The sequence below is a fragment of the Parasteatoda tepidariorum genome, chromosome 8 (assembly GCF_043381705.1).
Source record: "Parasteatoda tepidariorum isolate YZ-2023 chromosome 8, CAS_Ptep_4.0, whole genome shotgun sequence".
NCBI classification, from domain to species: domain Eukaryota; kingdom Metazoa; phylum Arthropoda; class Arachnida; order Araneae; family Theridiidae; genus Parasteatoda; species Parasteatoda tepidariorum.
Window position 1 is genome coordinate 62,927,084 of NC_092211.1, and position 22,242 is coordinate 62,949,325.

Here is a 22,242-nt window from a genome sequence, read left to right on the forward strand (position 1 = left end):
CTTTGCTTTTGGCAAGCTTGCAGCTTCTTCGTAAAAGGTTACCGTATAGTATATACTGTATATAACGGCATCCGAAGTACGTGTTAGTGTTTGATTCAGACTTTATAACTATTAACTATAATTATTTTTCTAAGGATTGCAGATTTTAATAATCAAAAGAAACATGAATTGATTTAAAATAATATACAAACAAAATCTCATTTCTATGATTTTCCTTGATTAGTTTCAAAAAGCCTATTTAGGCCATTTCATTTTTAGAAGAAAAGAAAAGCTGAAATAATTTCTAACGTTTCAATCCAAAAACTTTTGTCGTATTAATTTTTCTGATTACTAAATGGTACTCATTATTGTTGTTATTATTATTATTTATTACTCATTATTTATTAATTATTTGAGCTCATGAGACGATAATATTTAGTGACAATTGTCCAGAATTAGAGGCAAACCATGGAATTCTGTAATTCGAAATCTGTGCAATGGTGTTCAAAATTAACTTATTATTTATTATTTTTATTTTTTATTACTTATTATTTATCAGTTGTTTGATTTGATGCATTAACTCTGAAGAAACTTAACAGATTTTAATGGATTTTGGTACAGTTATAAGCTGTAATAATAAAAATAAATTAATCACTAAACAGTCTTATATTCCATGCGTAAATCATCGGCGTCAAAATATATGAAACAACGGCCATAGAATCGAACAAAAAGTATGAACTAATAGAGGTAAAGCCTACTCGTGCGTATTTAAACTGTTGAATAGATATTTTATTTGTATTATATCATCTCATGTTCATAAGAAATTGCATTTAAATCCGTACATTTGTTCTGAAAATAATCGTTTAATTCTGAAATTCACATTAATTTTGTACACCAGAGGCAAAATTTAAAGGTTAAATTTGGTTTATACAAAAACTTTTTGCAGCTTACTTCATTAAGTGACAATGAAATATTTTAGACTGTACGGTTTTCGTAAAAACACCAAGGTTTCTAACATTAGGAATAAGTAATTTCTATGCATTTTGTTACCCTCTTGTGTAAATTCTTTAAATTTTCAAATACCTTTCAGGAAACAGAGAGAAGGAATAATTTGATATAAAAGCATCACCTTTAATAAATTGAATGGATTCACAATTCATCACTCCAAGCCATTCAATAAATGCTGAAAATGAGTTAAAAACTTCAATGTTTGCTTTAAGCAAAGAGGCAAAGAACAGCTCGTTAAGGGCCAGAGGCATCATGAAGGTTAAGACTTCACAGTTTCGTGACCAACGATATGATTATAGCAGATTGGTCAGCATAGCATAAAGGCCGACTATACTTTTCAGACAAACTAATATCCAATTGATTTGAAACTAGACGAGCTTTAAGCAGCCACTGTGAATCAAATCCTAGTTCTTCATAATAACGGTTGAGTGCATTAACTACTGAGACATCGCATGTCCTAAAGATACGCTATATTTTATAACTCTAAGAAAAGGGATGTTTATCTTTTTAAAAAAATGTTCTCAGCCTCTCATATCTGTTTATTTGCCGTGTATATGTGATTTAAATAAGTCATTATAAATTAATTTTCAACAAGACAAGAAAACCGAAAATAAATGTCAAAGGTAGTGCTTAATAAACACCCAATACAAATTTCTGATCATTTGAATAGTTAAGGCTTCATAAATTATTCAATAGAATGCATTGAAAAAATATTTCCAACATCAAAAAGCGAACATAAAACTTCTTTTCAAGAAACTGCAGACATCAAATTCGGTTCAAAAATTAAAACAAAATTTGTATCACAGCGAAACTTATTAAGTTCTGTTAATTAATTAATTCATGTAACAAAAATGTAATTATTGTTTTCAAAAAATGTCTTTCCCGTAGCAAAGCTCGGGGGAAATTTTAAGAACAGCTTACTGTGAATAGTGAAATCCATCTCGTCGCTAATTTGATTACATAACAAAAGCCTCAAAACAAACGACGAAATAAACCAAAAAAACTCAGAAATTAGAGAATGCTTCTCGATTCATTAAATTAGTAGTATAAGAAACAAAAATTGCTTGAAGTACAGCCTGCAGAAAACTTCTCAACTCCTGTGATATTTAAATTAAAAATAAAGGAAAATTTAATTAGTATAGGAAGCAATTAAGTTTCTATTTAAAAATAGGTGACAACTGTAAGGCGTGACCCTTTTTTTATTTCTCGAAACTCGAAATGTCATGTATTATGCAATGCAAAGTGTTTCGAAAAATTTTTAACTCCTAAAAATTTGCTCTTTTTATTCAAACTTATTTTTTTGTTTAGTAAAAGTTTTATTCGGTTTTTATTTCTCCTCTTAATTGTATTATACTATTTGCTTTAAAAAATCTTAACCTATGAGCTAATTTTTTTTTTCAAATATGCAAAAGGAATTTAATAATTAACTTTAAAGGTTAGAACTTTTTATAAAAGTAGTATTTACCTAATAAAAAAATCCTTATAATTCATCATGTGATCTCACGTGACCAATTAAATAATTTTGCTTAGATTTTATGGGAAAATCAATGAGTAAAATATACACATATTAGTAATGATAAAACAAGCATGAAATTTAAACACACGTTTGCAATTTTTTATTGCACTTGCTTATGGAACATGTCCTCAAACAATTAAAAACATCACAAAGAAGTGTTTACTTGGTGTTGCAACAAAGAACCCAAACGGGAATATCGTGTAAAAAGTACCTACACTCCTGGAGCCGTTACTTTTTACCGTAAAATCGATTTTAATTAGTTAGTGTAAAGATTATGTACACATTGCAATATTCCAGACAAATTTACGATAAAAAGTACCTTCACTCCTGGAGCCGGTACTTTTTACCGTTAAATCGATTTTAATTAGTTAGTGTAAAGATTATCTACACATTACAATATTCCAGACAAATTTACGGTAAAAAGTACCTACACTCCTGGAGCCGTTACTTTTAACCATAAAATCGATTTTAATTAGTTAGTGTAAAGATTATCTAAACATTGCAATATTCCAGACAAATTTACGGTAAAAAGTACCTTCACTCCTGGAGCCGGTACTTTTTACCGTTAAATCGATTTTAATTAGTTAGTGTAAAGATTATCTGCACATTACAATATTCCAGACAAATTTACGGTAAAAAGTACCTTCACTCCTGGAGCCGGTACTTTTTACCGTTAAATCGATTTTAACCGGAATATGTAACGGAACAAGAAATCTGATTTGCAGTAATTTTTAAAGTAATAAAATTGAAATCACTGAATCACTCTTATTAAATAGATATTACTGTTGAAATTACAGTATACTATTTTACAGGAAGAAATGGATTTCATGGTGAAGCGTTTCTGTAAGCTTAAATTAACTAAGTACTATTTGTTTGTTTTTCGAATCAAGTTTCGAAAAAACATCAAGGTTTTGCAATCAAACAATCAACACATTAGATGATACAATCAATTATCCATCTTTTTAAGAACAAAAATACAAAGAATCAAATAGTTTAAAGTATTATTAGTATTGAAGAAATTAACACAATGTCATTTTTTTATTTAGTTTTTAATGTATAATGAATCAATCAATTACACAATTACAAATTCGTAATAGAATGAGAGAAACAAACTTTTGAACTTTAATGACATGCAAACCATCAGAGTGCACATTATCCTGAGTGCACATTATCCATATCAATGAAGTTTAAAGCTTTTTGAGGTTTGAGAGACTGACAATAAATTATAAACGAAAAAAAAAATTTTTGAACACCTTATGCCAAATAGATGTCGTAGTAAAATTGTAACTCATAACTATTATTCTAGGTATTACATGCAATGATTACACAAAACTTCGTAAACCTACCTTAAACATTTATGGAAATCTGAACAGTTTTAGAAAAAACGATTTTTTTTTTATCTTACGCTTTCTTGCTTTAAAAATATTCAATAATATTAAACAAGATTTTTAGCACAATTTAAAATTAATTGCAAAGTTATTGCTTTAAAATTTGAGAAAAATTTGTCTGAGACTACACAAGATATGAGTAATTAAAGCAAATATTTTATATTGCACATGAAAATAAAAAATTTATATTTGTTTCTTCTTAATTTTGTAGTGAATCGTATTTGGCAACTAACAAAAAAAGTCCAATTTGAATATCTTAAAAATGTGAAACTTTTCAAGCCATTTTCTAAGTAGTTTTAGCATTTTTTAAAAGAAAGCTCAAAATGATAAGGGCTTTTCCACAAATCTTATTATGTACTTTTGAACAAAAATTATTAAATACGACACCGACATTATTGGGAATCATCTCCCATAAAGATATCTTTTCTTTTGTATGTTTTCTATCCTTATACAATTAATTTTGTCTTATGATACAAAATAATATTTGTAGAAAAACCCTTTATCATTTTTTATGTTTTGATCCCTTGAGTTTTAATTTCAAGAAACAATCTTTGACTTCATTGCTCCATTTCTTTAAAAAATTCTTTAAAAAATTTAATTAACATTCCAAATTATATAAATATATTAAAACAAAATTCGTATACACAAAATTCTGTGTTTTTCAAAACTTACTAATTATACTTAAGTTTTTAAAAAACACAATATCCAAAATAATTCTAAATTTCTTAAGAATCCTATCGTATTCTATGGGGCAAATTTGAAAGCATCATGCTGAGATCAAATTATTTCAGATTTCACATTTATAGCAAATGCAGGCGTGATTAATAACAAAAGCGTGCAAGTGATAGGAACTCAATTATCTTCTAATGGCTTGGTTTGTTATCTTTAAGTACTTTTCCTAATCTGTGCAATGTAACAGCTTAGGAGATTAATTGGAGCCAAGATGGAACTTAAAATATGTAGGGAATTAGATTAATCGTAAGTAATCAAGAAATAAGTGAGCTTCTCTTAAATAATTACAATGCAACAACCCAATTTATCATTACGGTTAGAAGAACGAAATTAATTTTTAAGGAATAACACTGTGATGTTTCAGATCTTGCTCTCTTTCCAAGTAAATTATATTGGCTATATTTTGTATGAAAAGTAGGTTATTTATTCATTTTTAAGTATAATGGGGAAAATTATTTATTTAGAAATTCTTTTTTTCCATAAATATTTCTTTTAAAATAATTAGTTCGATCTCGCCACTGTTCATATTTGCTATGCTTCCATTATAAATCTTTAAATTAATTTTTAAGGTCTCCAATTATTATTTTTAAAATTATAAACTATAAAACTATATTTTGATTTTTTTTAATTTACCACTTTATCATTTATTTAGTAGGAAAAGTACGTCATTAAGAAAGCTAAAAATTTGGTCTCCATTCTTCATACGTTTTGACTTGCGATCCGTAATGTTTATATCTGTTGCTTGCTGTTGCTTCACAATAATTCAAGTTCAAGTTTTCTTCTTACTATAAATTAAAATCATATAATTTATTAATTTATTTCACTTTACTTAGTCTCTGTTTATTTTACATTTATTTTTAAAACTCATTTAACTGTTTTACTTGTTTTATGATAAATATTTTTTATATACCACATCTTTACAAGTCATTTGTTATTTTTTGAATTAACATAAATTGTTTAAAAATTCAATACTGCAGGAGTAAGACGTTGAAAAAATTGTACCTTATCAAAAAACAAAAACACACGTTTCAGAATTACAGTTAAGAGCAAATAATTTAGCATGTTTTATTTATTTATGTTTGTGCTGGACCGAATCAGATTTTATTTTAAGTAATATCACTATCGGTCGATATTTTGTGAAGATATCTTTTTAAGAAATTTCATTTTTCAATTTTCATTTTCATTTCAATCCTATTCCATTTCCTTTTATTTTAATTCAATTTTTATTTTAAAAAACAAATTTTTTCTTACTAATTTCTTATTAGAAAAAGAGATGAAATTTCATTAAAACCATAATTTATTTCATCTATTAAAAAAAGACTCTTTTTTAAATATCAAGATAGTGTATTTTTAAGGAGTTTTCTTTTTTTTTCCTGCAAAATATCAGAGAAATGCTTTGATATTTAGTGAAAAAAGTTATCTAACTTTCTTCAAATTATTCAACCCTGCCCTTAAGGTATAGGCCTTGGCATCTGGGAATTATATCATTATTTTGAAAATTTTCAAGAATTTAATTAATGGCTTTCCTAATAACTCATTCCTTCCTAATGTTTGGAAATCTATTTCAATTTAATTTGTTACAGCTTGCTCACCTGTGCTTTTCCACTACCATCTATCTCACTGTTTCCCTGTCTCTTATCTATTTAAACAGCAGATACGAAACCAATATGTTTCTTATCTCCTTTCTTTTATTTAATTGACTTGTTCAAAATTGTTCTTCTTCCCTTATTGGTTAAACTACTTTTTCTGTTCCAACTTGCTTGTCTACAGTTTTTTTTTCTTCCTGTAACTCTGAAGTTCGAGTTTGAAAAATGTTCTGGTTAATAAAATCAAAAGCTATAATACACTCATTTCTGTGTCGTTATTTGCGTTTTATTGATGTGATTCAGCTTTTTACCCTCTGCCTTCAAAAGGTTGTTTTTCGAAAGGCTTCGACGTTTTATGAAATTGTGCTTTTTTGCGAATAATATTCTATTTTCATAACTGCTGTGATTGTGTAGTTATTTTGACTGATAGGACAAGTTTAGCCCATCTAAATCTAGCGCTATCTATGCTATTTCTGAAAATGGCGCAAAATGTAAATATTGAAAAAAGTCACAGTTTTGTGGAAATACGTTTGTGATCTATTTTTTTTTATATTCAAAAACTTACTCCAATACTGCAGTATTTGGGCTCATCAAAATTTGCAAAAAGTGAGGAGGTTGATTTTTATAATTTGTTCCTCGGTGGAAAAATGTCACCAAATTGGCGATTTTTGAAAAACGTTTAATTGCTCTTTAATAGCTTTCAAAATATTCAAGTTATTTGTCCGTTCTTAAGCCCAGATAATTCTTCTCAGCAAGATGAGGTATATACACTATCTGGAAGAAAGTGACGGGACAACTGTAAAGTTTGGTGGAGGAGGATTGACGGTATGGGCCTGTTTCTCCTGGTATGGGGCTGGCCCACTGGTGAAGGTTGATGGTATGATGAATGCCGATGGATACTGTGATAATCTCGACAATCATGTCCTTCCTACCTTATGGGCAACGAACGGTATGGATGATCGCTTGTATCAAGACGACAACGCAAGATCCCATGTTGCAAGGAGGACTCTTGATTGGTATGTTAACAACAACGTACGCATGGAGTGACCGGTAGAGCCCTAATCTTAACCCAATTGAACATCTCTGTGACGAATTGGACCGTCGGTTGAGGGCCTGCACCCCACTCCCCAAAAGCAAGCATGCACTATGGAACTTCCTGTTAAACATTTGGAATTAAATTCCTCTTGCCACTATGGCTAATTTAGTGGAAAGCATGCCCAGATGGGTTGCAGCTGTGATCGAAGCCAAAGGAGGCTCTACCACCTATTAATTTTAATAAATATGGGTTTATCTCGATATAATGTCGTGTCCCGTCACTTTCTTCCAAATAGTGTAGTTTAAAATCATCATTTTTCTTTAAGTGCAAGGCACTTAAACTGTGGTTTTTTTTTGTTGTTGATTTTCCTTGGCATCAGAGTATTATTCATATTGTACCGAGCACAAGGGTTCGTTTCGATTGGAGATGAACTAAACAGCCCTTAAGACTCTAAATATTTATTAGCAGAATCTTCTAGAAAATATTGCTACTTCTAGCACTCAATTACGGCTCAAATAAAAGTTTATAACACAACAAATCTCGGATTTTGAAACATTAGACGATTCAAAGAACTCACAAGAGATTCGCAAATCAGAACATTATTGCAGTCACAAGCAGACTAATACTACTAACATTCTGCAAGGCACGCTTCAATTTACATAGCCTTAGCGATTAAACTTTCGGCGTGATTCTAGATAATTCTCTTATAACTCCGTAAATATAAGTGTTATCGGTTCGAATTTCGAATTTTCCAAAACTATTATTTTGCAGCCAAAATGGTTGCCAAGTTCGCCAAGTCATCAAGATCATCGCAATATCAGTAAAAATTTCTTTAAACTGAGTCTTCCATAAAAAAATTATTAGGCGTTATTTACTCTCTAAATTAAGTAATAATTACGCATCTTCCTAGCAAATTTTCTAATTAAATTGTTTTTTAGAGTCAGTCAGAGATATTTAGCCTTATAACAAAAGAATATTCACAAAATTATATATAGATTTACAAATTCCTAACAATTTTTTTTACTTGTCATAACTGCGCGATTATTTTAAGCTCTCTATATACTAGAATTATTTAGACCAGGGGTTTCCAACTGGCGGCCCGGGGGCCGCATCCGGCCCGCGAAGCCTTTTTTGTGGCCCACGAACTAAAATATATCAGCTGTCATTTTTTTGCGGACAATTTTCGTAAAAAATCTATATGGATTTAAAATACTTTTCTCGCTAATAAAAACCTAATTTCTTCGTTTCTGTGAAATTTAACATACCAACTGTACAAAGAAATTTATTTTTCAGGTTTTGCACCCAAGAAAATATTTATTCAAATACAAAAATAATCGTGTGTGTTGCTCTTTTTTATTTCTTTTTTTTTCTTTGTATTTTGTGAATATAACTGTGCACATCAGAAATTTTCCCGAAGAAATTCTCCGATTTAACTTTTTGAAACCACTCATTTCGGACGAAAATATTTTCACACACATTTGTAAATTTTAAATTTAAAATGTAAATATCTATTCTCTGGTGGCTGCAGCAGACAAACCTCAATTTTCTCATTGAATATTTTGTGCTCTACTATGTAAGCTTTAAATCTTAACATTTAGATATCATTTGCACATTAATTGTTTAATACATAGGTGCACATTAAGTTATAGTAGTCCGAATTTTTATTATTTATTTAATAGTTTTAAAAATATTATTAATAACAATTAAAAGTTTTTTTAAATCTACTTCTTATTTTAATTTGTAATTCAATACTTTTGTTTTGTACAACTTGGTAAAACTCTGACAGTAATATTTAATATTCCTTCAAACATAAAGGCGACCTACAAAAAATTTCGATAAAGTTGCGGCCCACCATTTGATTCGCGTTTTTAATTGTGGCCCCCAGCCTCATGCAAGTTGGAAAACACTGATTTAGACACTTTATATATTCACGATATAGAATTTTTTTTTTACATTTAATCTAGACAACTACATGTTTAGTTTAAAAATTAATTTAAATGAGGTTATTTTTCCAATAAGTACTTAAATCTCCTCTTTTTAAAGTCTTTTATTTATTGCTCTTTGATTTAAAATCAAATTTAAATTTCAAATAATTACGTAAATTTTCAGAGCAGTTGAATAATTAAAATCGATTTTTCTTAGATTCTGAAAATTCGAAAGAAAGAAAAAGAAATGCTTTAAAGAAAAGTTTATATTTGAAATATCGTGTTTCTTAAATTATAAAACTAATTTAATGGTTCAGAAAATCACTAGGGATCTTTGTTTGTTATTTCCTGCCAACATAAATAGAAAAATGTTAATATCACATAATTAATTTGGACATACGGTGCAGACATATGTTTATAGCAGATATGCCGTAGCTTTTGAAATGCTTAAATTTAAAAGAGAAGAAGTTTAGATTCTTCAAATAAGGGATATTAAAACAAAATTCTCGGTTTTATTCAATTTTAACTTTTTTTTCCGAAATAATTATTTTCAATAGCCTGGTTTTAATTTATTTCAGATCAACTTTAAGATGGTCCACTCACTTTAACTTGCTGTCATAACCAGATATTTTAAAATTATTATACTTTCGCTTAATGTCAATCAAATTCGTTTCGAATGTAATACAATGTAATGTCGTTTCAAAATACAAAAACTGCTTATAAATTGTAATAATTTGATACATAATTTATTATCTTATAATTTGATACATAATTTATTATGCAGATAAGTTCATATTTTATAAGAAAGAATAAAGAAAAGTAAAATCGTAATTCAACGCAATTTTTCAGTATAATTGTTCAAATAGAGGATTTAAAAAATTTATAAATAAAAACAAAGCTAAATTTAAATCCTCTATTTACATTTTTGTTTCAAATTTACAAGCTACAAAAAGGTTTCAGAAAGCTCATGAAATTATACTTTATTAAATTTACAAATTTAATTATATTCNCCTACATATATTGGAATTCGAATGTTATAAATTCAGTGTTTTATCAAGATTTATTGAAATTAGTTTGAAAAGTAGTCCAAGCACTTCTTATGTCAGTCATAGTAATTTTGGTTTAATTAAGTTCAGGTGAGAGGCCGAGTTCTGTATTTTTACCGGCAGCAGGTAAACACTACACTCCCTTAACTCTCATTTCCCTACGTAAAATGAATAATTAACGCATGTCAATTAAAATAATTGCAAACCAGTTTTTAAGAAGACTTTTCGAAAGCTCATACCCTTAGTAGCTCATCTCTGCTGCTGAAACTGTTTAAAAGAACATTTTTACCAGAATCGAAATGGGTTGCAGACGCATGTAATTTCCCATCGCAAATACTATGGGCATCAGGAGGAAGCATTGCATTCATGCTTTCATAAAGAACACCCATGATATTCAGATCAGGTGACATTGGACCTAGAATACCATTTCGAACTTTCATGGAAACATCGAACACGTATCTTGCACACACATCTGAAATGAAAAAAAAATGAATGTTTATATATATTTTCTTGATTTACTAACAAATCAAAAATATGCCATTCAAATTATATATATGTAATATCAGGGCTACATCCCTGATATTACATATAAATACGGCGTTTAACGAACAAACAATTTTGTAAAATCCCAATTTCATTCAAAATTAAAAGCGATTATTTTTTTCTACTTTACTCTTTCTAAGTGCGCCATTATTAAAAAATAAAGAGTAAAACTTAGAATTCTCATAAATATTTTATATGAAGGGAAGGATAGAGTAAAGTTCCTATAAAACAAGCTCTTAAAATAACGATAGAAAAATAATCATTTTCATCGGGAAAAAAAAATAATTTTCATACGAAGATAAAACTGACACTTTAAAAGGTAAACATATTTTTGTCTTGCTGATGGTATTCCATTCAATAAAGTAAATTTCTCTTCGGGCCGTCTTAATTTTTTTTTCTGCTTTTGACATTTTCATTTAAAAAAAAAAAATAGTATCAGAAGAAAGCTAAACAAGATGCACTTCACCTGATAAGTATATAAATAAAACGATTTCAGTATAAAATGAAAAACAAACCCTTAGGTAGGAGCCATCTTTTATCGTTCGATTTGTTGGCAACATATGAAAGGAATTCAAGTCAAGCGAATAAAAAGTAAAACAAAAACTTGAGAACACGTAACTGGAAAATTTAAGAGAAGTTCATTTTTTTATGTTTTCGTTCGCTTTTGTACTTCGTTCCCAATGTATTTTTCTCCTTAAAAGTAGTAAAAATGAAAAACAATAAATTTTCTTTTTTGAAAATTACGTCAAGGAAAATTCTCATTGGAGAGTTTTCTTGCTGCGCTGATTTAGAGAATTGAAAGGAAATTTTATTTTTCGGCAAAATTTACTTCGTTGATGTTTTGGGAATAACATTTGAGGAACGAAATGGGGAAAATGAACTATTCTAAATTATTTTAAGAACTCATTTTCGTATTTCCTCTGAGAAATGTGACATACTTAAATTTTTTAAAACATACATTTTAAAGTTTTATGCTATTTCGACCATATTTCTTTTCCACTCATACTTTTAAACCCATGGTTTATGTTATTTTGAACATTTTCCTTTTCCACTTATAAAATTTTTAAACACTTTGTTTAAGCTGTTGTGATAGTTTTTCTTTTCGCCATATTGTATTTTTAAACAATTGGTTTATGCTGTTCTGTCTATTTTTCTTTTTTATTCATTAAATTTTTCAACAATTTGCTTAGGCTTTTCTGATTTTTTCCTTTTTCACTAATTATATTTTTAAAGAATTTATTTCGGTTGTTCTTACTGTTTTGTCTTTTTCACCCATTGTATGTTTAAACAATTTTTGTTGGCTTTTCTGTCAATTTCTTTCTGTTTTACTCATTATATTTTCAAACAATTTTTTTATGCTGTTCTGAGATTTTTCTGTTTTTCATTTATATTTTTAAACAATTTCTTTAGGCTGTTCTGTCTATTTTTCTTTTTATCCAATACAGTTTTCAGCAATTTGCTTAGGCTTTTCTGATTTGTTTTCCCTTTTCACTAGTTATATTTTTAAAGAATTTGTTTCAGTTTTTCTTACTATTTTTTCTTTTTCACCCATTGCATGTTTAAACAATTTTTTTAGGCTTTTCTCTCATTTTCTTTCTTTTTTACTCATCATACTTTTAAACAATTTGTTTATGCTGTTATGAAATTTTTCTCTTTTTCATTTATATTTTTAAACAATTTCTTTCGGCTGTTCTGACTATTTTTCTTTTTAACCCATTATATTTTTAAACAAGTTGTTTACGCTGTTCTAATCATTTTTCTTTTGCACTCATTATGTTTTTAAAAACTAGGTTTATACAATTTTGTCCCTTTTTATTAAATTTTTTTTTACATAAATACGCAACAAGTATACACAATTAGTGAAAATACAATTGTAAGATATTTTATCAATACGCATTTATTTCTTTTAAAAGAATTTGCAAAAAAGTCATTAAACACTAAATATGGGTCGGATTTTTAAAAAAATTCAATTAAATAAAAATTTAAAAAAATATATAACTTACTGAAATACAGACTATGTGAACGCAATATGAAAAAATTAATGAGACATAAATTTTCCCTTTAATAATATGTACACTTTTGTGAATCTAATAGAAATATTTATTTTATTTTATTTATATTATTTTTTCATTATTTATTTTAATACTATTTTTTTGTATTATTTTTATTCGTATTATTTATTTTAAAAAATTTAGTATGAATTATATTAAGATTTTTAATCACTCTTAATCACTCTCTCTCTACCTCTATCTCTATATCTATCCTTTGATTAAATTCTATATGTCAGCATGAAAGCAAAATGTGAGAAACGATTACTAAAAAAGGAAATAAATTTTAAAAAATCACATTTAAAAAATCACATTTAAAAAAAAAAGATGTTAAATACATCAACGAAAAGAGTTCTTTCATCAAGTCAAATTTCAACTATGCAGCTTCAGTTTTTGATAAAGTAGTCGGAGTGGTATTTTTACGTCAAGTTTGACATCTAATATTTCTTGAGCGAATTTTCTAATGTTAAAAGTTTTTATTCCATCACACAACCAGTACATTTTCTACACATTGATTGTTTGTCGTAAAGTTTACGGCTGGGGACTTTTCTTCATTTTTACACATTTGAAACCGTTTGCAAAAGCTATGGCTAAAAAGCCATGCATACAAAACTCAATGATTTTGTTGTTATTTAAATAAAAATTTAAGAAAATATATAACTTAGAATATAATAATTAGAAAGGTTAAGTAGTTCTTTGGAAGGTGAATGAGACTTACGTGTTCCAATAATTCAGGATTACTATGTGAAGAGAAAGATACACTATAGACACTCCTCATGTGTTGAAGGAATGGAGGAAATATTGTGGTGTTAACGCTGCGATTTGGACTTCCATTCAGCCGATCATGATATTGGCATATTTGCCTTCACGGCTACAGTATGCACCCATCTGCAAGGACTTAAGTGGCTTCATAAGGTGGAAATCGTAATCCTTATCACATGACTCAGCTTTCATTAATTTTGCTTTAAATAATTTCACACCTTCTTCTGAGTGTAATCCTCCACAAACTAAACACAATTTAACGTAGATATCTTATATCTATAAAATTTGAGTATTTATTTTTAAATGAAATATAAAAGAAACACTACCACTGAAGTACTAAAAGCTTTCTGTGTATTAATTCTGCTTGTAGATCTGTGTATTAACCATTTAATAGGATAATGAAATATTAATAAAAATTCCGAATTGCTTCCTTCACGTTTTAATAATATTACAGTGCGACAAAAAATTGACAACCCTGATTAACTTTGCCTACAATTACCTGTAGTGCCTACAATTTTGAAGAAAAAAAAGAGTGTGTAGTGAACATCCTATGAAGCTACTTACTACCTGGCAGCTGGGTATATATTTTAGTTGAGTGAGCTAATCTGTCAATCTCATGAAGCTGCGCTGACGCAATTATATTTCCTTTATTCGTTCAACGCATGAGGAGTTTCCATTGTCTTGCACTCCACATTTGGTGACTCTGGATTATTCAAATAAGAAACTCTCATTCACCCCAGATGAGAACACTGCAGATCCGCTAAACACAAATAAGTTTAATATTTCCTATCCCTCCCAATAGATTGAGTAGCATTAGATAAACTAGTTAAGCCTTATTTTATAGTGCAATTGACAGAACACAACTTAATGTAACTCAAATCTCCATAAAGCCAAACATTACTATCCAGAATTTACGTTTTTTAACCGTACCAGTTGTGAACGGTTTCAAACCCGTATATGTAAAGGAATCATCAAATCGAAAACTTTATAATTAATTGGATGGGCAAACAGCTGCAGATTATTTTACCGTATTTCTAGAATACAATTGTAACAGAATAGTTGGAATTTTCTGATCATAAAATAATTTGCTTAAAAGTAAGAAACAAGTTTGTGCAAAAAAAAGTCATTTTAAATTGATAATATGTAAATTAAAAGCAAAAGGGATCCTTATTTTAACCTTTGTAAATAATATTCAAGGTTTGGAAATAATGTGCAAGGAAAAGCAAGGTTCGTTTATGAGAAATCATTAAGCCACAAAAATGTCGCGATTTGTTTTAAAATTAAGACGAAAAATCTTTAAAAGGAATAATGAATATATTGTAACAGAAAGTAAAATATGTTTCTAATAATCCAAACTAATCAAGCGTACCGTTTTTGTGTTTTTGGTTCCAAATTTGAAGTTAATTGAGAGTAGTTAATAAATATTCAGAAATCGCTCATTGGAAGACTACCATGATAGTTAATAAAATTTAAGAAATCCTTCATTTAGAGAACATCGAGATAGTTTATAAACAGTAAGAATCAAAGATCCTCTCTTTTTAATGATAATCTGGCAAATTTTCTATTTCAAAAAGCATTTGATAAATTTTATATTTCCTCATTACTCAGTTTGTATTTTTTGAAACATTTGATAAATTTACTGTAAGTCAGCTATGTTTGTGAGAAATAAATTATGTGATTGCAATTTCGTTTTATTTTTACTCATTTAAATTTTCTTTTAGATTATTAAGTCAAAAAATACAACTATTATCGAGTCGTTTTAAACTAATTGAATTTACATCACGGTTAAAAAAAAATTTATTAAAATTAGTTCCAAAAATGTATTAAGAATTTTTACACTATTGTTAGCCTCCATTCAATATAGAATTCATTATATATTCGTTATTCAGAATATATATTCGTTATTTCAATGTATAATAAATCACTTTTCATAAATCCTTTTTAATATATAATAAATTACGGTTTCAAACCTGCACAAGTAAGGAAATGATTCCATTAGGAAACTTAATTGTTAATTGGAAGGGCAGATTGCTGCTATTTATTTTACCATATTTTTAAAAGGAAAATTCTAGCAATGCAGGATTAATTTTCTTATCAAAAAACAATTTGTTTAAAAGTAAAAAACAATTTTGAACAAAAACCATTTTTAATAGATAATATAAAAATCTAAAGCAAAACAAACCTTTATTATTTTAACTTTTAGAAAAAACATACCATAAGAGAAGCAAGTAACGCTTGTGAGAAATCATTTAATAAGCAATAGAAATGCTGTGGTTTGCTCTATTTGCAATTTATAAATTTCTGCAGTCATTGAATTTACGTTACTGCGAAAAAAAATTTATTCAAATTAGTTCTAAAGATTTAATATAAATTTCCATACTGTTGTCAGCATCAAGTTTTCAATATATAATAAATCACTTTCCGGTATATCCGGTATCCGGTATAAACAATTATTTCCAATACATCACTTACTTTAATTAAAGTTGGATCAACGCTATCTTTGTAATGTCAACAATTGACAATAGACGGTACAAAATCCCGAATCATTCGGTTTGTTTACATTCTACCCAGTCTCGCCGTATGTATAGGTAGATATCCAACTAGTTAACCATCGACACTAGGTCATTTCTAGTTCACCAGCGTCATCGGTCGCCATGGCAACGATTGAATTGTGAGGTAAAGAGAAGAGTTAGGGGTTGACCAGAAAACGATATCTTTACTCCCTTATATCAACTCATCCCGCTCTCATGATACTAAACACCATCAGAAAAGACATGAAGATTCAATGATACCATGTGAACTGATAACCGTCACGTTTTCGCTGTGAATTAGTTGTTATAAAGAGAAAGGGTGGCAACTAAAAAAAAATCTTGTCAACGCCCAAAACTAAGCGATAGGATTAGGTGCCGTTCCCACAGATCAATATTTTTTTTTCTTGTGTTGGGCTATCTTTTTTTTTGCACAGGAGTTAAGTAAAAGAACAAAGTGATTTGGTTAGTTTTATTAGATACGGCATTCCACCATTAGATTTAAATAGAATGGTATTGATTGTCTTAAATATTACAATCTTCCTCCTCAAACTTGGTGCATTTAAACAGATAGTTGATTGACACAACTTAGAATGTTGCCTGAAACTGTAAAAAAAATTATATTTTTAAAAATAATTATTTTAACTAACTCGAATAAAAGCTTTAAATTTAACCATTTAAGGGAGCCATTAACCATTTTATGATATTAGTATATACAATATTATTAGTATACGTGGGTGTTTAAAAAAAGAAAGGTATAAATAAAAAGACCGCCGTACTATTGTACAATTGCTCATACTAACTCACAATAATAATAATAATATATAGATGAACAGAATTTAATGTTTAATATGAATAGTTTAAAAGGAGATATTTTTAAAAAAAATAGAATGTTATAAAGCATTAAAACATTATAAAGCATTAAAGCACATCGACAAAAAATTTTATGGATAAACTGTAGAATATAATTCTGAAAAACTACATTGTAGAAAGAAATACCGTAAAATTTACGGTTACAATCCAGTAGTTGAGTTGGTTGTGCAAAACCGTAAAATTTGCCAAATTAATCCGTAGTTTCAAAGGGTTTTTTTCATTTAATAACAAGTTTTATAAGTAAAAATTACGTAGAAAATCAGTAATCAAACTAGTTTTTCATCGTAACAAAGCAAGTTTTTACAACAAAAATTACAAATAAAAGTAAAAGTATTATCTCATCAGACTTTTATCACATTGGAAGAAGTTTTCGCTTTAAAAATTCGAAGTAAGTCTATACTCTCAGCAGATGTAAATGTTTCAAATCAGCAAAATTTGTATCTCCATGTCCCCGCTATGAGTCGAACTTGGGTTACTTAATTGGGAAACGCGTGCTCTGTCCCTTGAGCCACTGCAAGTTCAAGTGTTTTTTTATGAAGAAATATTGATAATGTGAAATTCACTTCAATATTGTACCAATTTAACAATAAATTCAAATCGCAGCTTTATATATACGATATTCAAATCTTTATATATACGATATTCATTTCAGCCAAATTCAACAAGTAATTACTAAAATGTAAGAGCAAGTTTTGAAAATAATAGTAAGCTTGGAGAAAAGATAACTTTACATTACGGAACGTAAAACTGCATGGCAAAACCAAGAATTTCAACTGACGGTTTTATTTCGTTAGTGACCAGATAGAAAAAAGGAGAGAAACCGCTTTATCAGCAAAAAGACTTTAAATTGTTAAATATGCGAAGAAATTCCGTAAAAAAAGAACGGTACAGAACTTTTTTTTCAAGAAAAAAGGATGCATTTTAAAAATAATGAATATTTTTTATTTAATTTATTGATCAACATTCCTGTAATGAAATTTTCGCAAAAAAGGAAAACTGAAAGCAATTACGAGTTAAATTTTTTATGACACTAATTTAATAATTTATAAAAAGTTACCAAAAATTAAACGTTACAAACTTCCATTTCTTGGTTGTCATTGAAAACTTTATTACTACCAGCACATGTTTATTTTTTTCTTCCGCTTTTTGAGGATTGATAAAATATGTTCTAGATACAAAAAGCTATTTGTACGGATAGAAATGCATCAGTTTCAACAATTAAATTGCATTCTTATCTTTATTCAATCAGGTAATTAATATTAATATTTTTTTATGAGCTAGACAATAGTATTGTTTTTTTTCTATTAGCTAATCAATTAAGTTCTATCAGCAGTTTACAATCACAACTTGTCCACAACTGCCCTCTGTAAACCACAGAGGCCATGTATATTAAGGCTCCATAATTTTATTAACAACAGCATAACTGGAGCAATGTGAACAGCACTGCGCACAATGTTTCCTTTTCTTCCCAGCCGCGCTGGCTTTAACCATACAGCCGCGCTGGCTCCAAAAGCTCTGAAAGCTCCATTTGGGATCGAACCCCAGTCTCTCAAAATGATAGCTCAGAGCCTTTAACCATACAGCCGTCGTGGTTACAAACTGAGTCTTTAATTATTCACTACTTAATACTCAAACAGCTGATTTATAACTCAAAGAAACATTTCATAGCAATGCTTTAGAAAAAGGCAACGCAGACGTTATTATTCTGTAATGAAATTATTTAATATTATTCTATAATGACGTTAGTTTCTAACATTCTAAAATGACTTCTTTCAAAATTATATCAAACTAATTTTTCTCAATACATCAACGCTTATTACCTTTGCCGATTTCTTTAAACGAAGATAAAAAAAATTTGGAAGTAGACAATAAACATGTTACTACTGAAAACAATTTTATGTATCATAATATAAATTGATTCAAAATGCAATACAATATTCTATAACAACTCTGTTCCATTTTCTTTATTTTAAAGCTACTAATAAAAAAATTAAATGTCGGTTTCATTAACCAAAACTATTATTATTATTATTATTATTATTATTTTAAACAGGAAATGTCAGTACTATACTATAAAGTAATTTTTCCACAATTTTTCTCCGTACGTATAACTTTAAGATAACGTCAGTTTATATTATTTTAAATAAAAACTATTTTAATATCCTATTATTTTATTATAAAATTCCTTTTTTTTTCTTCAGGCTAATCGAGAGATTAATTTTGGTACTCCCTACGCATTTTTTCTATTATAATAATATAAGATTATAAGATATATTATAAGATTACTTTATAAATTTTTTTCTATTATGATGAAGAACTTTTTTAATTTTTCATCAATGATAACTTTTTAATTCAAAAGTACGAAGTGGTTAAATGTAAAGCCTAACTTAATCGCTAATATTTATTTTTAAGTCTACTTAAAAGTATTTTGTCAACGAAAAAGAACTGAAAATTGTAAATACGTTAATCCCTCCCCATATTAATATATGGATAAAATCTGTTACCAAAGTTTGCAAACTCTTGTTTTAAGAATAAAACGAAACAGGCATTAATTTGTTTTTGTTTTGTCTTTTTCTTTCCTTTCTAACCAGTATTACATCCTATTCCTTTTTACTTCTCATCCAGTGTCATGTCCTATCTCTCTTAACATCATATCCAGAATCCTCTTATATTCTTATCTTCTTATATATCCTCTTATCTTCTTAGCCAGTGTCATATCCTATTAATATTATCTTCATATCCTTTTCCTTTTTATCGTTATATTCATTATCGTGATTCTTTTCTCAATTCTTATCTCTTACCTTGTTGTTGTCGTGTCCAAGCAGTGTAGAGGAATCAAATAGCATTTAAGGCATACGGAAAAGTTCTGACAATGTCAAAGACCACCTTCCTTAGAAAATATTAAAAGAAATTTTTTCATAAGCTAATTTAGAACTTAATTCTTTGATTTGTTTATTTGTTAATAATGCGTTTTCAGAAAAAAAGCAGCGTATTTACAAATTAAATTTTTAGTTGTTTAAAAAATTTTTATTTTCCTCAATATGACATTTTAATTGTTAACAACAATACAGCTGGCAAAAATTTCGTCTTCCTAGTATTTTCTGCATTTCGAAACTAAAACAACAAATTAAATATTCACATTACCTTCATAATTTTCTTAATAAAATGAAAGCTGACAAGATCTGACTTTAAACTAACAACGAAATCTCTTTATTTCCAGACGACCTGCATACTCCAGAGCTCCAAGCGATACAACCTCAAGAATTTCGTGTTCCGATGTGGCAACATTCCAAAGATTAATGGCTACCTTTCACGTGTGAATGTGCACTTTTGGACTAAAATTTCATTTTTGGACGACGAAAAGTGAGTCGCAGAAATCTATTTTTGTTAGAAAGAATGAAAAGAGCCAAGAGAAACATTTAAGAAATTCCTATCTAAAAGCACCTGAGGATAAATATTGACTGCGACTAAACGCATTAAGTGAGCTTTTTTTTCCCCGCCAAAACGTGCCCAAGGAATAGAAAGAAGATGGATGAAAGAGAATTTCTATTGAAAATTTTCCCAGTTTCTTTCTTAGAGCAAGAAAAATTATTACCTGCCATAAGCTCAGTTATTGATTTTTAAACTATTTCAGGTGTCTGTACATTTTTTCACTATTCTTTACTATGTCGTGAAAGAATGTCTGGCGTTAAAACATGGAGGGTATTTTTTTGAATCTAAAACACAGCTGTCTATAACATGATTTTGTTTTTAACTTTCATTAGACAAAGAGGTATTGCGTGATGTAAAGTACTTCATGAAACGCGCAAGAAAATATTTCCGAGTAGGAAAGTCCTCTAAGAATTTGCTCTATTTTGTTTCTTTTAAGTTTTTAAATAAGTTATAGTTAAAAGAATACGGCGTTTACTGTTTCTATGAAAAAAATGATTGAATTTTATGCAAATTTAATGAAATCTCCAATCTATTACTGTGAAATAATTTATTACAAATAATAAGGTCTCATGTGTTTTATTTTCTTCGCTATTGTAAGTAAAAATAATATTTTTTGATCAGATTGAAATATTACTTTTAAGCCAATTTCTAAATTAAGATAATTACAATCTATTGCTATAAAATAACCTTCGATAAAAAAAGCAGTGACTAGTGTGTCTATTTTTTTTCTTCTTTGAATTAAAAATGAAAAAATATTTGAGTAGACATTTCTAAAATATTGCTTATAAGCTGAGTTTTAATTTGCGATACAAATTTGATGAAATTTTCAGTCTATTGACTTTAAAATTATCAATCTATATAAAAGAAAGATAAAAACTAACAAACAACAGACAAAAAAAAACAGACAGAAAATAAATATTTCTTCAAAACTTTAAAAACAGGTAAATGTTGACTATTTAACTACCTTTCAAAAACTGCCGATTGCAGATCTCTATTGAAAAAAAAAACTTCGTGAAAATTTAAAAGAGAATCCAAAATACTGCACGCAAACTTTACATACTTTTCTTAAATACTTTATATTACAAACTCTGATAGGGTGGCGACCTATGGAAGTTTCGAAAGGTAAAAATCAAAGAGTAAAAGAGTAAAAATCAACCATAATTTTATAATATAGATAGTTAGTTAGAAGCATATTTAGAAATTTTTCCTCTTCGCCTCTATAACAGTTCGCCGTCCATACAGTTTAAAAAATTCTGAATCAAAATACGGCATAAAGTAGCGGTATTTTAGTGCATCATTCATAAAATCTATTTTTAGCGTGTTAGCATAAAATACTATACCGTTAATTTTAACGCAACATGTTTCAGTAAGATAAATCTATATATATATTTCTCTTACACGGCGACAAAAAAAAGCCTCATTACAACTCCCCGAATGGCAACGCTAGAAAATCGACCAATGATTACCGCTAAAAATGTCACATGCCAAATCTAGTTAAGGTGGCTCAACATATAGAGCTTTTAAAAACGGAAACTGAAATAACCGGAGTGTAAAATATTATGTGCTTATGCGCATCGTATTTTTTGTTAAATAATTTATTTATTATATATCAGTTTATAGATGGTAACGAGAAGAGTTTTGTGGTTGCTATGGTGACTAATTAGAAGGTAAATTGTTTTTTTGAGTGAGTGTGAGATTTGTTTTTTGGAACTGCGATGCTGTAATTTTATTGTTTAGTTAATAAATCTTCCTTTTATATTAAACGTGATAGTAGTTTCCTTAATTATTTGATTCGAAGTCCTTGGAGTTTTATTTGAGGTCAGTTTATTTTGTATTTTTT

At 28.4% G+C, this 22,242-nt stretch overlaps 1 protein-coding gene across 3 annotated transcripts in view; it reads right to left on the reverse strand.

The window, feature by feature from the left end:
* Nucleotides 1–22,242, reverse strand: part of LOC107453302 (suppressor of lurcher protein 1) — a 1,038,548-nt gene that overhangs the window by 750,204 nt on the left and 266,102 nt on the right. The window contains exon 1 of one of the 3 annotated variants that reach the window (XM_071184106.1): nucleotides 20,115–20,244. The exons of 1 other annotated variant lie outside the window; for it this stretch is intronic. The gene's annotated coding sequence lies outside the window, so the exon portion shown is untranslated. Of the gene's footprint in view, nucleotides 1–16,041; nucleotides 16,462–20,114; nucleotides 20,245–22,242 lie in introns of those variants that run through there. One more of the 3 variants, XM_071184105.1, reaches the window with a different exon arrangement.